This window comes from Phoxinus phoxinus, assembly GCF_949152265.1.
Source record: "Phoxinus phoxinus genome assembly, chromosome: 21".
In the NCBI taxonomy this organism is placed as follows: Eukaryota; Metazoa; Chordata; class Actinopteri; order Cypriniformes; family Leuciscidae; genus Phoxinus; species Phoxinus phoxinus.
Genome location: NC_136896.1, coordinates 12,594,654 through 12,611,046, shown reverse-complemented (window position 1 = coordinate 12,611,046; position 16,393 = coordinate 12,594,654). Strand labels below are relative to the sequence as shown.

Genomic DNA, 16,393 nt, shown 5'->3' with positions numbered 1-16,393 from the left:
TTCAGAGAAAAGGAAAAGAAATGAAGGACAGCATGTCAAATAAATAAAATCACTCTCATTGCCTTTTTCACTACATTTGACTATAGCCCGTGTCAGAGAGCCAATGTCACCTCTGTGGGTGCGAAGGACAAACATCAAAATATATGTCCAAAAGAGGGAAAAAACCAGGGTGACGATACAACTGAAAAGCTATCAGGTGTACTTCTGATACTGAAGAGGGCAAAGTTGGAGGCTGGAAAAAAAACTATTTGAGGAAGCTCTCCACTACCACTTTCAATGTGCCATTTAGAGATTTTCAGAAGAAGCCAAAACACAAGTTTCCTTGAAATCGACCAGAGTGAAAAGAATCCCGTAAGCTTTCGGTTTTATGTTAGACGTCTGATGAACAGCCGGGTCATCGCACTTACTGGCCCCAGTGGAACAATTCATTGACTCACCTTTTCTCTGCCTTTCTAATGACCATGACAGATTTAACAGACAAAAACATTCAAATGGCTCCTGTTACAGAACAGACAACCATAAACCATTACAAATATGCCTGAGACAAGTGAGGGAAGAGGGAAAGAGACTGTAAACCAACTAACTTAAGGCAACCTTTTCTTTTCATCTGACTTCTTACTGGCACTTTTTCTTTTTGTAAACACAATGCACAAGCGCTTAAATTTGCTATTTAATAAATATCTTGAAAAGGAGAAAGAGATTAAAGAGAATAAATGACGGAGGGGGAGTCCATTTCATTGTTTAGAACACAATGTGTTGTCATTGATTCTCTCAGGCCCGGTTTCACAGACAGGGCTGAGATTAAGCCAGGATTTGGCCTTATTCAAGGGCATTTATGTAGCTTTTATAAACGTGTCTTAGAAAGAAAGAAAAACATTTCTGGTGTGCATCTTGAGACAAAACAATGGGAGTGACATTTTAAGATATGTCAGTGCAAGTAGCTTTCAGTTAAAACAGCTCAAACATGCATTTTAGTCTGCATGGGACTAGGCTTATGCCTTGTCTGTGAAACCGGGGATCAGTGTTTATAGGCCAGCCTAAGCCTTGAACCACATACCGTAACTCAGATTCCCTCACACTGATGTTAAGTATGATGAAGGTAACTGTTGAAAATACAGTTATGTAGTACAGGATTATATGAAGTTTATTCATTAAGAGTACAGTATGAGTTGTATGGGCTACGCGTCTATTTGCTAGACATAAAGGCGTTCATTAAAAACATTGGGTTGACACTAATTTGAAGAAACAGGAGAGGTCTTTCTCTGAATGTGCATTGCCAGGCCACATTTGGTACGCACATAAGTGAACTAACCTGCATATAATACAGGGAAAAAGGCTGTGACTGTGAGCCAATTATATAAATACAATTGTCTAGATTTAAAACATTTTAAACCTAAGGGAGGATGTTTTGGGGTCTAAATCACAATTTGTAATTTATTCAAATATTCGTTTAAATATATATATATAGATCACATAAGTGTTTGTTTGGTGAAAGATTACTTGTTGAGTCATTGTCACAGCCTTTGCGGGAAGTGCTTTGACTTAGTAGCAACATATAACAACAACCACAAGAAGCAGAAAAAATTAACAAATTAATACAAATCAATGTTCAAAAAATACAATGGTACCACCATCTCCACAACTTGGATTGTTACTGATGCTTATATTTGATAAGCCCAGAAGCTCTATTCTCTAGGTTGGAGCTGAAAGACAGTGGCCCTCCAGGATCAGGATTGGACACCCCTGCTTTTTTACCCATTCTGTTCACAGTGGTTTTCAATCACGTTCCTGGAGTACCCCCAACACTGCACATTTTGCATGTCTCCTTTGTCTGACACAACCATTTCGGGTCTCGGAGTCTCTACTAATGAGCTGATGATATAGGAGTTTGAGTAAGAAGACATGCAAAATGTGCAGGAACATGGTTGGGAACCGTCCTATCAAATACAAGCAAAATACTAAATATATAACTTAAAAAAATTAAAACTTTTTGAAACAAGTGAAAAGCCATATGGAAATATGCACATTTGCAACAGCACATTGAAAACATCGATCAAAAAGTGATTTAAATCTGAAAATTTTAAGTATTAGTATTTTAAAATAAGGATACAAAGGTGTAAAATTAAATTAATAAAGAAATATGAAAGATTTTTCTTCACTATTGTACTATTTCTAGGTCATTAATCAAATAGGCAAATTTGTGATACTGACCATGTAAACTTCTTTGAGTGATGCCGTGATTAATTAGCCTGGTCCTACCAGACTCTCTTACATTTCATTTGTACAGAGAGTCTGGTCACTCTCCATTGACAAGCATTAACTTCCTTGTAGGCGGGTACTCTGTTGAAGTTTAAAACTATTGGATCTGCCCAGAGCCACTAGCCACTCTGGATCTGCCATAACCAATCGCTAACGTTTGGTCGTGACGAAACTTCAACTCAAACTAGTGCACGTCCTCAACGGCATCGTTCTCAGCCATTCCCTCTGTTCGCTGATTGGACCGGTAAAAAATTGACCGGAGAAAACCCAAGAATATACCAGAAACCCAGACGTATTACTGAAGGAAAATGAAAAAATTAAAATTGAGCAGAAGTATGTAGGAGGCCAGAGCTAGTGATGAACAGAGTTGAAAGTTACTTTTAAAAATAATGCATTACAATATTGCGCAACTCCCAAAAAAGTAAGCAATTGTGTTACTTAGTAACTATTTTGGGAAAATAATGGGGATGCACTGAAATGTAAATTCTGGGCCGAAACCGAAAATTCAGGATGCACTTGGCCTAAATTCTAAACGAAATAATCAATTAATCAATCAAACTTATTTAATAATCAACACTCAAATAGCTAAAACTGGGTTGTACGAACATTTAACTTGCACATAAGGCAGTTTTTTTTATTAAAAAATTAATAACAGAATTGTTTCTGCTCCAGTTTATTGGTGAAATATAAATGTGGCGAGCAGGACAAGACAGAGGGCCGTGAGAGAATAGCGCGAGGCCGGTGGCGTGATTGGTAATGAGCGACAGTCTTGTATATCTCTCACGGAGGAGCGGAAGCATAAAAGGAGGAGTGACGATCGTGAAGATAGAGAGAGGACCAGACCTGGACTATTTTATTTGATGTTGTGTTTTATTATGTGTATGTAACAATGTTTGATGTTGTGGGAAGGAAGAGGCGGGAACTGGCGAACATTCAAAAACTTTAATAAAATAAATAAACAAATACAACAACGAAAGTAAAGACGGCAGTCCCTCACGGTCACTGATTTAGGCCCTCCGAAACCATTTCGGCCCAAAACTTTGGTATAGCTGAAATCGGGGTGCATCACGAGAAAATAATGCGTCACGTTATTTTTGTATTATTTTTTCTCATCTGGGCTGACTTGTTGATTTTAATTACAAACAAATCCCAAAAGTTCTATTTTTGGCAAATGTAAAGGCTCTCTTACACAAAAAGTGAAATGAATAACCCTCAGGCTGAAGGAAATGCAATCCAGATTGTTTCAAAGCAGCTTTACAGTAATGGCAGGAAAATGATTTAATGATACATTACAAACAGTTAATTTTAGGCAATACAGCTCTAAAAGAAAATAGTGTCATTGTCCAGCTGAAGTCAGTTCAGTGTTGATTCAGTTATGTTGTAAAGATCATCAATTATTAAATTAGTTGATTTCATCTATAAAGCAGTTCTGTAGAAAAACAGTGATGTCATCGTCCAGCTCAGTTCAGTTCTCATCCAATAGTGTCAGTGCAGTCAAATCAATAATATTGTTGAGGTATAAAAGGAATAAAAAGTCAGGTGACCAGTTCTTCTCTGGCCAATGAACGAACACTGTGTGATTATGAGGTTACATCACAAGTCAGAAATCAGATTGTCAGCATTCCAATATTTCATCCAGTCCCTTTTGCTTGAAGATCAGATTCATTACAGTATGGAGAGGAAGCTGGTCATAAGTCTGTGTAAAATATTTAATTTGATGCATTATGCATATTATGCCATATGCAATAATATTGAATTATTGAAGGTTTGCGTAATATTCTGAGTTGACATTTGACTATTTTTATTTATTTTGAGGAATACTGAATCTGTTTTTGTGGCAGTGAGTAAATGCACACACACAACGCCTGCACCTCACTCCTGATTTCTCTTAATGTGGGGACAGGAGAGGTGTCAGTCAATAATTTGGAGAACAACTTGTGTTACTTATTTGAAAAAGTAACTCAGATATTTTGTTGTTAATTTAAAAGTAATGTGTTACTTTACTGGCTACTTGAAAAGTAATCTGATTACAAGTTCTCACGCTAAAGTAATGTGTTACTACCCCCAACACTGGTTATTAAAGTAAAAGGGAACCAAAAAGGCCTACTCACAAATTCCAAATTCATCTTAATTCAGGATTTTATTCAAAAATTGCTATAAAGAAAACTTAAAATAAAATATAATACTTGAAAAAAGGCAAACGATATCAGACTTTTGGACCCCACTAGTGTATTTTAAAAAAAGCAGCTTGGATATTCTGCTAAACCCCTTTACGTTACAATAAGAAGTGTAATGGCAACAGATGGCATTTTTGAGTCATTACAATAATACTGCAGTGTCTGCATACACAGAACAAACTGAGTAATACATAGTTTACCACACACCACAGTGAGAGGAGAGCCGATTAGTGAGACTGATAAATATGCCATTCGTCGTTTGTTGTTTACCTGTAAATTAGCCTTTGTCTGTGCATATCTTCACTTACTCTCCCAGGAGCTTCAACATCCTTTTATCCACTTTCTAGTTTATTTAATGTAGTTAAATGTGTAAGCAACGTTGTCTGTCGCCTTGAAAACCTGTTGCACTAGTTTTACTGAATTAGTATGTTTTGGGTACAACCCTTTTACATGTATGAAGAAGATTACAGCATATTCCTGTTCAACTGGCTACGTCGTCTGCCTCAGAATTCCCGCAGTTCCTTGAATCTGATAAAAAAAACTGTACCCACGTCATAGGTGCTCTGATTGGCGGGGGACGTTTTCGTCGTCTCTGATTGGCTGCATTCACAGAAGCAAACCGGTGTTGTATGAGCTGTACCATTATTTCTTAAAAGCGGTGGATGTGGAACTTTATTATGGATGGTGAGAAAATATATGTGGTCTTTTGCTTACAAATGACGCTTTACACCAAAAATATATTTATTGTTGATTAAAAATTATAGTATCGGGAGCACTATATTGTGTTTAACATAAATATCCCTTACTTCCACTTTGTAACACCCACCGTTTAGGATTCGAGGTCTCGCCCAAAAATGGCTGTGGAGAAACAGTTATGAAGATGTGTCGATCTACTCACCTAATTAATGTGGCGCATGCCCCAAATTAACCAAGAGTCCTCTGATCGAGCCGGAGGACATTCCTGGAAGGTGAGGCACAAGATGTTCCGTTATTTTCGTTATTTCGTGCAGAAAAGAGGAGTCCAATGGGCTCACTGTGCAGTCGTGTTACGACTTTATTTTCAGCCAATAGGAATCACAGTGCGATCACAGGCCAGGGCCTTCAAAGATGTGTTTATGCTGAATAAAACACAACACTGAACATAATACTGCATAGAAACAAGTCTTTAGCACAGAAACGGCAACAAAACGTTCCTAAAAGCATTGCAAAGTTCATATTCACACGGAGATATTCATATTTCTGTGCAGAGTGAATACAGTTCGCATGTCATATAGCCTACGTTACCGGTTTAAAAGTGGCATATTGTATTGATAGAATAGTAATTGCTTCGCTACATCCATAAGTTCAATAAATAAGTTACTTGTTTGCGTACCGTGTGATTGCAGAGGCATAGTGTATCTCTTTAATTGCACTGCGATATGTTTTCTTTGTTGATTAGCCTAATCATCTCGTGACATAAAGTTGTATGAACTATGAATTACTTTTAATCTTTTATGTGTGTACGTGGGACTCCAATTTCCCAGAATATCAATTTCTGCGCAGATTTTGTGATAGTTCCCACACTCATGGCTGTCAACAGGTGCTATCAGTGTTGACATTTACCTGTGTTGTTATGGTAACTTAGGCTACTATTCTCCTTGTAAGCATGTTAGTGATAATGGTTTGGAAGAAGTATAAATGGTTATAGCAGGGATTGGAAAATGTTAGACATTTCTTACAATAGCTTGTTCTCTATAAACTTTGTTGTGGATGAAGTATAATGACAACATTCGTGTGCTGATGATGTAGCATGCATGTTATTGTGATTGTTTGCATTATGTGTTACACCCACTTTTTGCATAGTTTTTAGAAGGTAGACGTTTTAATATTTGCTTTGGGTGTGTATGTTACTTACCTAATGCATTATGAGACTTTGGGGAATGTAATATCTTGTGTGAGCGTCAGCTAGCAGTTTGTAAATATCATAGGGCAGCCTGTTAAATGAGGTGCTATAATCCCGTTTATCCATATTGTGGTTATTTACATTGCTTGCCCTGAAATTAATTTGAAAGTAAGGCCTGTTTACACTGCATGCTCAAGTTAATGTGAAGCAACACTGTCACTGAATCAGCTTTCACACCGACAGTATAAGAAAGTGATGTTTGTGCCTGTCACTGTATGTAAATTGTAAACTGCATTGACCCAGGTGTTTTTTTTTTTTATAATATGTAATCATTTTGCTAAATTTTTTTGCGATTATTGTGCATGTTATGTTGCTTCATAAGCCTATATTGCAGTGCTGTGTTGATAAATAGCATCAGTTTTGGAAGCATCTTTTTGACTAAGTTCAGTGTGCTAGCCTACATGTCAAATATAGGCTCAGAGTTGAAACACAACTCTCATATACACTTCTGATAAACAGTATCACTGTGCTTAGACAGGCAATGAGAAATTTGTAACCTATTGATATTGTTGCTGAAAGTTTTGCTGCTTTCACATGGAGGGTGAAACAGGCCTTATTAAGCTAGAAATATTGGAGTTGGACAATAATAAGTTCATTCTAGACATAAGATTGGAAATTTGCCTCAGGTTTTACATTGGAACGTCCTCTTATTTATAATGGCAAGGTTTGCTAAATTAAAAGCAGTGTCAGGAAAATTGTCTTGAGAAATTTGTTAAATTCATAGACGCTCTGTTTTTGGTGTTGAGAATTGGCACTGGTGATGATGAATTGAAACAGCAAAAGCTTTACAATAAGATTCCATTAGATCTTTTGGAAATCAAAATCATACATTATTAGCCTGACTGTATAAGCAAGTCCATTTTCAAGTGATTATATTACTTGGCTTTAGGGGTGTAATGGTACATGTATTCGTACCGGACCGTTTCGGTACAGGACTTTCGGTACTGTGCACATGTGCACCGAATGCAATCTTTCACGTAAATTAGGCAAGTTTTGTGTGCGGAACATACATCAATTCCGAGTTTCCACACGAACATATTAAGTGTCGGAAGTCTCCGCATTGCACTGATTAAATCTGATTAATCGTTTTTTTTATTCAAATACATGTAAAATATTACCATAACATCTGTCTTCCTGTGTGCGGAAATTTGTTTATGTTGCTGTGACAACGAAACACGTGCAAGCGTGCCTGTGTTAAGATCGCTGATGCGCTCATCTGTGGACATTTCCGAATGCCTTTCTGTTAAAAGCGGGCTTTCCACACAAACAAACGTACATGTGTCATTAGTATGAGAAAAAAAAAATGGATTTTAACTCTCGGGTCGGGCTCGGACATAAATGTCGCATAAATAAAGATCAAAACATACACGGCACGCTCGCTTTAGCCCAGCCTCTCGCTAGCTAGCGTCACGGCCAATATTGGTTTGAGAGTATTTTATTTAGTGGAGAACTTTGCAGCAGTATTTTATTTCTTATTCTTTTTTTATTTTATATATTTTTTATTTATTAGCCTAACGTTATATTTTATTAAAAAGTGTGTAAACAAATTGTTAAAAAAAGTTTATAATAAACAACCAGCAGTTTAATGTTTTGCATTTCTATCCCTTACTGTACCGAAAATGAACCGAACCGTGACTTTAAAACCGAGGTATGTACCGAACCGTGATTTTTGCGTACCGTTACACCCCTACTTGGCTTAAAGATTGCTTACATGACTAAAACATTTGACACACTGTAGCCTATGTGTTTTTGTGCTGTATTTAGTTGTTTATCGGGACCTGAGTTTTAACGTTTGCACAAAGAGGCTTTTCTGTTTCTATTTGCTGTGTTATGAGATTTGTAACGGAACTTTAAAGAAAGTGTGTTAAAGCATGTTTTCGAAAGACACATAGGCCTAATGTAATTGACTGCAGGTAAATTTTACTCTATTCATCACAAAAAGTTGATGTATGACTTAAAGCAGGGCTAAGCAGTTTCGTGAAATTTCTTCGCTGTATTCTCGCTTTTTGCTCACAGGTTTCTCTATAGAGCTCCCCCTTCAGCTTCGGAATAGATATTTGACAACACTGTCGAAAAACTTGTTGTCGACTCTCACATACCAGAGGCTTGTAGATCAACGACATCAAAGCAGACGGGACATTCGGTCATTCGGGTTCGAACAGCGTGAGGGAGCGGAATAATGACATCATTTTAGCAGATTTATTTTGCCGTAAAGCAATTCGTTACATCGTGAGACCTGATATCACGACCCGCCGGCCCAAAGTTGCAAGGGTGGTTTTTCTGCTCACAGGCGATAGGGGGGTGCGAGACGACCACCATTCAACCCGAAAAAAAGTAATATAACCATTCCAATGACTCCGAAGCTGTTCAGTAAAGGTAAAAAACCTGCATAGTTCACCTCTAAGACTTGGAATATATGCCCGGTTTCACAGACAAGGCTTAAGCCTCAGACTAAAATACACGTTTGAGCTGTCTTAACTGAAAGCAACTTGCACTTGCATAGCTTAAAATATGTCAGTGCCATTGTTTTGTCTCAAGATGCACACTGGTAATGTTTTTAAGGCACGTTAATTAAAGCTATTTAGCCTAAATGTCCTAATTTAAAGGGCAACTATTATGACATTTAAAATGTTCCTAATGTTGTTTTGGGAGTCCCCAACAACAGTTTTACATGCATGCAATGACAAAAAACACTTTAGTTGTCGTATAATATGCATTTATTTTTACCTGATTTGCTCACCGACCAAACCCCGCCTTTGCGCGACGCTAATCTGCGTTGATTGGTCAGATGACCCAGCAGTGTTTACAGAGATAATACTTATTGTTTAACACGGAGTACAATGATGCTTTTATCAATTAAATTGTGTTATAATAATGATTATAGTCCACTGCTTTGTAGTTTGTAGTAAAAAACTAAAAATAAGATAAAGAATTTAATGTTATGTTAGCGAGCATAGCCCAGAGTTCATATTGTAAAAGCACAATCAGTCTTTGTTTGCGTTAGCCCGATGCATAAACATAACGTTTTTACAAAAAAAAAAAAAAAAAAAAAAAATGCAGTTATTTTACTACGAGGTATTAATCTATTCTATAAGACAACTCCGAAAACAACGACAAACACTTCACATATTTCAATACAATTGTCATTGAAGACCTAGAAGCTAAACGGTGCTTACACAACAGACAAAATAATTATTAAGCATGCTACATAAAACATAAAAGCAACAATTATTAATAACACTTACATGGGTAGTGATACGGAGGAGGAAGCTGATGCAAATACACTTGGAACTGAACCTTCCTTCAATATCAGCCGGCTCGCGAATCCAAGTTTGATTGCATTTAAGTTGGTAAAGCAATCGTCTTCAAAATGGCGCGAACAAAGCACAAGGCTCGGACTATATACTTCTGTGGTATAGTTGTATATATGAATTGTAGCCACTTAGTCTTCAAATGCTGACTTCACTTGAGCCGCACTTCAGAACACAGCGTCTCGTCTCATTTTCCCTGGCCTTGGAGCGCAATAAGTGGGCGTATCGTATTCAAATAACTTTACAAGTTGACGTCATCTAGTCAGAGAAAAAGCTTCGGTCTTCTAACGATTCATAAAAATGACTCAGAGTCGACTCTTACTTTTGAAAGACAATAACTTTATATACGGTGCACTTTCATATTTCAAACTTTGCAGGATGTTTTTGTTCACTTAGATCTATGTTACACACTACATGAAAGGTAAATTTCAAAATTCCATAATAGGTGCCCTTTAACTAATGCCTAGTCCTGGCTTTATCAAAGCCCTGTCTGTGAATCCAGGCCATAGTGTGTTACTTTTATGGTGTTTTGCATCCTTTTTGGTGCCTGACACCCCAGTACTCACATCAGCTACAGAGTTAAACGTTTAGAAAGGGTGAACGTAAAAACAGGAGTTGAGAAAAGCCTTTTTCAGCTCAAGTAACATTTTTTCCTCATCAAAATATTTGACTTTAAACTTAAAACTTCTTGAGAGAAATTTAGAGGATCGCTGAGAATCTTCTGATGGTTATGGTGTAGCTATTGGCAGTCGAAATTCATTTCTGCGGTGTCACTGAACACATTCTTTCAGGGATTTGCAAAAGGTTATTAAATGCACCGCTGTATGGCCGTGTTGCACGGCAGGGAAGCGCACACACGCACTCTCCATTTGGAGGATGCTGAGGTTTATTTTGGCAGTTGTCATGACGTTGTGTGGTTTCACATGTGGCGAGAGAGAGAGGGGGAGGGAGACCCTTTTCATAGCAGAGATGCTTATTTAACATTTCCGGTCAATCAGAACCATGTCAACATCACTACATACACACACACACATTTATCCCATGCACACAAACCTATAGCTAGAAAAAGATTGCTATCTTAAACTCTCCTTCAACTTCTTGGTCTGTGACTTTGTAGGCTAGTGATTACTCGCAGGAGACCGTTCACCTATCTGCACGGTGCTCGAGAAAGATGTGTGTGGTCAGAAATACATGGCTTTCCACAATTAGGGATCAAAACTGTGGAGGAAACTGCACTGTAATTACTGGGATTGTTCTGAGCAGATGCAGAACAAATGTCTTTGTTGTAACAGCGCAGAGCTTCACAGCAAGGTGCGACGTGGGGCCAAAGTAAACACACGAACATGGAGTTGTGCATATTTTATGAGCAATTCATCTCTTTGTTCAAGGGTGTCAGGTTTGCTGTGATCGAGATTCAGAATTTCCACCATTATCTGACATATGCAGATTTCAAAGAGGTCGTATGGCAAAATCTCATGCTTTTCTGTTTATTTTACAGGCTATGGACTGGAGTGCATACAAATCCACTTCCCCCCCCTTTTTTGTTGTTTCAGATACATGCACAAACTTCACCCCTTTCTCTACACCTGGACAAGCTAAATACACTCAGTTTACTGCTTTTATAGATAGATTGAATAATCTAAGCACATGACATGTCGGTATACTGTTCAAAAGTTAGGCTAATACGTTTTATTTAGCAAGGATGCATTCAATTGATCAAAAGTGACAGACTTCTATATTGTTACAAAGGATTTCAAATGTTTTTGAACTTACTATTCTTCGGAATCCTGAAATTTTTTCTTTCTACAAACGCATTAAGCAGCACAACTGTTTTCAAGATTGATAATAATAAGAAATGTTTTTTGAGCACCAAATCAGCATAGGATAATTTCACTGAAGTGATATGTGTCATGTGACACTGAAGAAGAGTAGTGAAGACTGGAATAATGATGGGCATATAATACAGGCATAGTTTTGGGGTGACAGAAGTTTGAATAAATAATGACAGAATTTTCATTTTTTACTGAACTGTACCTTTAAAGCAATACTAAATAATAAATAAAAAAATAATGTTTCCAAAATCGTATCAGTGGTTCATCAAGTCGTAACAGGGTGAAAGGCACTTCTGGATTCGCTTTGCGGTCCTATATCTGCTATAACCGCACTATGCAAGTTTGCCAGATTGGGTAGCGTGTCTGTAGTTCGAATGAAACTTAAGAAAACGACAAATTTACGTCAAGCGTTACAATAGTCATTATTTTGTTTTTCTTTGTTTCTGATGTCGCAATACATCATAACTTTCATGAAATCATGCATCATACCTTGTCTGTGGACATCGTTCATTCCAAAGCCGGTGTATAAACAGCGAGCGTGCGTGCGACAGTAGGCTGCGGTAGGCTAAATTATTTACGACAGTGGTAATGGACAATTCCGCTTCCAACCTGTAGGGCGACCGCAGAGGAAAAGTTATTTAGTGTTGCTTTAAGTCACTTGCACCTGTGAAGACATCATGTGTGCAGTTTGGAATGTAATGCCAGTGTCTGTATTTGTGCTGTTTAGAAAAATGTTCTTGTGATATTTGCATCTTTACATCATCACATTATTAGGCTATAGTTTTTTTTTTCTGCTGCAGAAAGGCATTTATCCTTAAGAGAGGATTCACACAATATTCAAAGACAGGCCCTCTTGAATCAATCATGTCTGTACTACTACTTACTCAAACTAGTGGCACATTTACATTGAATAGTTTTTCTCGGTGTCATCATCATTCTCATTATCAGTAAAGGGAAGCACCTCACCAATCATGGCTGGTAGTTGAGATATTATAAGAGTACATTGATTAATAAGCAGGAGTGTCAAGGCTGCAGTTTACACTAAAATGTCTGTGCAGCAGAAGCTCACCTTAGTACTTAAAAAAAAAAAAAAAAAAAGTCAACACCTTGTACAAGAAAAATGCATAAAAGTGTGAATTATGAATGTGGTGGTATTGGACTGAGGGCAGAGTGGCTGGTAATGGACTGGTGAATGTTTCATTTGCTGCTGTATTACATCTTGCAGCAGCATGAAAACTTTAAGAAATTCTTTTGTTGTCAGGGTACTAATGAGGTCATTGATTTTAAGGAGCTTTCACAGGAGATTTGGGGGCAGATCCGTTTGAATTCCGATTGTTTGGTTTGAAGCACACCTGACCTGAGTTTGCTTGAACACCAGTTTTGAGTTTATGTGTCACTGTAGCTTTCTATCTGCTTTGCACATCTGGTCAATTTCCCCAATTCTTCTTTTTAAAACTACTCCGGCTCTGTCGGGTTGCATGGAGATCATGAGCTTTTTCAAGCCCACTCATAAATTCTTAGTTGGCTTGAGATCTGGACAGTGGATTTGGCCACTGCAGGATATTAACATTGTTGTTTTTAAGCCATCCATGTGTAGCATTGGTTTTGTGCTTTGGGTCATTGTCTTGCTGGAAAACGAATCTTCTTCCAAGTTGCAGGTGTCTTGCAGATTCCATCAGGTTTTCCTCCAGGATTTCCCGTGTGTTTTTGCTGCATTTATTTTACCCATCAAACTCTACTCCGGGGCCTGATGCAGAGAAGCATCCCCACAGCATGATGCTGCCGTCACCATGCTTCACAGTGGGGATGGTGTCTTTCCAATTCACTTTCATTTGCATGCTCCCGATCAGACATATATGGTCTACTATGTATTATAGTTTATAGTTTATTGCATTTCTTATAGCTGCAGTCTTCGAGGGAATTCTTCAGAGAGAAGGTTTCATTTTAGCATCTCTTAGTGTGTGTGTGTGTAATGGGAAATCCACAAAGGTACAAATACTTAAAGCTAGGGTAGGTAATGTTGGAGAGCTAGCCAGATTTGAAAGTGGCACCTCTTCTAAGCTCCGCCCCCTCCTGTCAGTGCTCCGTCCAAAGCTACGCCCCCCCCACAAACATGAACGCGCATCCACATTTGGAGTCAGCTCAGTGTTGCCAGACGTACGATATTCATCGTATTTGTACGATAATTTAGACCTCTGTACGATCAATAATGAAAAAATCCCATAATGTACGATAATTTCAGAATTGTCCGCAAATTAGTTCAAATCTCCCGGAATCTAGATCGAGCGAGCAAGATCGCGCATGGGTAGCGCGCGCACAACAGAGAAAGGGAGCGAGACCTTGCGTGTGTGTGCTAGTGTGCGTGTGTGCCTCACAGTGGTGCTCGGGCACGAGACATGAAGGCATCTGATTGGTTCTTTACATTCGCACCAAATGGCAGTGATTGGTCAGAGTTTTTACTGTCCTACAGCTGCTACAGAGGTCAGATTTTTTTCATTCCTTTTTCAGAACACATAATGTATTGACTACTATCAGAATGGAAGGACCATTTCACCCAGTATAAAAAAAAAAATTCTGAACAGGATTACCAACCCTACCTTTTAAAGGAATAGTTCACCCATACGTGAAAATTCTGTCATCAATCATCATTTACTCAGCCTCAAGTTGTTCCAAACCTGTATGAATTTAAAAAAAAATTGCACAAAAGACATTTTTAAGATTTTTTTTTTCTGTAACCAAACAGTTGATGGGCCCCATTGACTATCTTGCATACTATGAAAGTCAATGGGGCCCTTCAACTGTTTGGTGACCCATATTTTTCAAAAGATCTTTTTTTGTGTTCAGCAGAATAAAGAAATTCATACAGGTCTGGAACAACACGAGGGTGAGTAAATGATGACAGAATTAGCATTTTTGGTGAACTATCCCTTTAAGTGAGTGTCAATCGCCCCCTAAACCCTCAATCACTTAATCCATTACAGTTCACTTGAAGAAATAAATGAAAACGAGTGAGCAAATTCGGACAGCCGTTGAGTGTACATCGGCTGTACTCTCGTTATTGCGACGCAATGTGGGATAGAATGAGTGCACTCAATAACGTCCTCTATGGTTTCGGACACCACTACAAATAACTGTCCCCTCAAATAATGCCGGCGATTTCAGATTCAGCCTCAGATTTGGTTCAAGCAGTCAAATCAAGTTAGGAACTGTTTTTATTCTGATTTTAGGGATTTAAAATGGATTTATATATACTGTATGTATGCATGTTTGTGTGTGTGTAAATGTGTATATATATATATATATATATATATATATATATATATATATATATATATATATTAGTTGGACATCACAGCTCTAGTCCTACAGAGCAATTAACATGCATGGAGCCTGACTTTTTATGTTAAAACAGCAAAATTCCCACAAACCAATGAAGTGCACTTTTCAGTCAGTCACAAGCCATATGTCTCCACTCTCTTTCAGAAGTGAATGATTAGTTGCATATGGAACTTGATCAGATAAATCAATCCCTTTTGTTGATTACACACATCTGGGCCCACCTTCCCAGCTAGTGTACAAGTATCTTGCACAATGATGTTTTCCAGAGATGACTGTAATTTAACATCCAGGTAAACAGCCAAAAGTTTGTTGGGAAAATGTCAAAATGTCTTTTTACGGCTCATTTGAGAATCCGTGTTGCTCAACCCTTATAGGAAATTGGCTGTGTAGCTCCAATACTAAATAAAAGACACAATTATTTGTTTTATATTACAATATTGTTACGACATTGTGACCTGCTTCCAGTGAAAATCAGGCCTAGCCGTTTAGGATGACAAACATTTGCCAGAAAGGAAGTGCTGTTTAGTTTATAGGTGCTTTCAGTGTTACTCAAGTGAATGAAAGGAAACAGTGAAACACCGTAATGACAGATCCCTCTGGTATTCTTTGTCCATGTCAGGATCTATTCTACATGATTTAAATCTGTAATTAATTTGATGTGGCATGTCCTTGTTTTTCAAACACTCCAGAATTGCGTAGCTCTATTTCTAACATTTCTCTTGTTTGTACTGTTCAACATGATGTTTTTCTTTTGTAGTCATCGTCTGTCCCCGTCTCTCCTTCTCACTCATTCCTTCCCCTCGTCCACCTGAGGAGGTGACTGTTGAGTGACTCACTTGTTCCTAGTCTGGTTTTGTGGTGGAGCGAGTACCGTCTCGAGCCTTCTCTGACTTCAGAAGACTTGAGCCCAAACCACATAAACTGTTACTGCCACTAACCCACGCGAACCCATACACACATGCCAACTATAGGGTTTTGAAACGTGTAGCTGTGAGGATGGAAGAAGAGATTAAAGAGAGGAAATGGCCTGTTTTTTTGGATCCCTAGGTGGTATTTAATCTGAGAACTTGCCTTTTATAATCCTCTTTCAAATGTGAGAATTGTGGTTAAGGACTATTTTTTTACAGAATAATATCATAATTAAGAAACTCGGTTTTGAAATAAATTGTTACTTAGATGTTACTTTATAATTTCTTAAGATGCACAAAATATCGGTACTAGCCTATATCAGTTATTGGGTCGAATTTGAGATTTTTTTATTTTATTAAAACGGTCGTTAACAGTTGTAATTTTTTTTTTTTACATATTGTACTTTTATTATGTTGTGATGCTTAAATTCACTTTTAGTTCTTTAAATGATTGTTATTTATTTATTTATTTACACAAACATATATTTTAATATCACTTGCAGCATTTAAAATGACAATTAATTAAACAATTTAATTTGTTACTTATTGGCAGAAAATAATAGCCTATTTTATTATCTGCAATATACCGTTTATCTGCCATAACATGAAAAATGTTTTAATAAAA

General features: G+C 37.6%; 1 protein-coding gene across 1 annotated transcript in view; it reads left to right on the top strand.

Annotated features, from left to right (window-relative positions):
• Window positions 1-4,996: 4,996 nt before the first annotated feature.
• znf438 (zinc finger protein 438) overlaps window positions 4,997-16,393 on the top strand; it is a 46,332-nt gene continuing 34,935 nt past the window's right edge. Inside the window, exons 1-2 of the mRNA XM_079595299.1 lie at window positions 4,997-5,120; window positions 5,270-5,404. The gene's annotated coding sequence lies outside the window, so the exon portion shown is untranslated. The remainder of the gene's footprint in view (window positions 5,121-5,269; window positions 5,405-16,393) is intronic.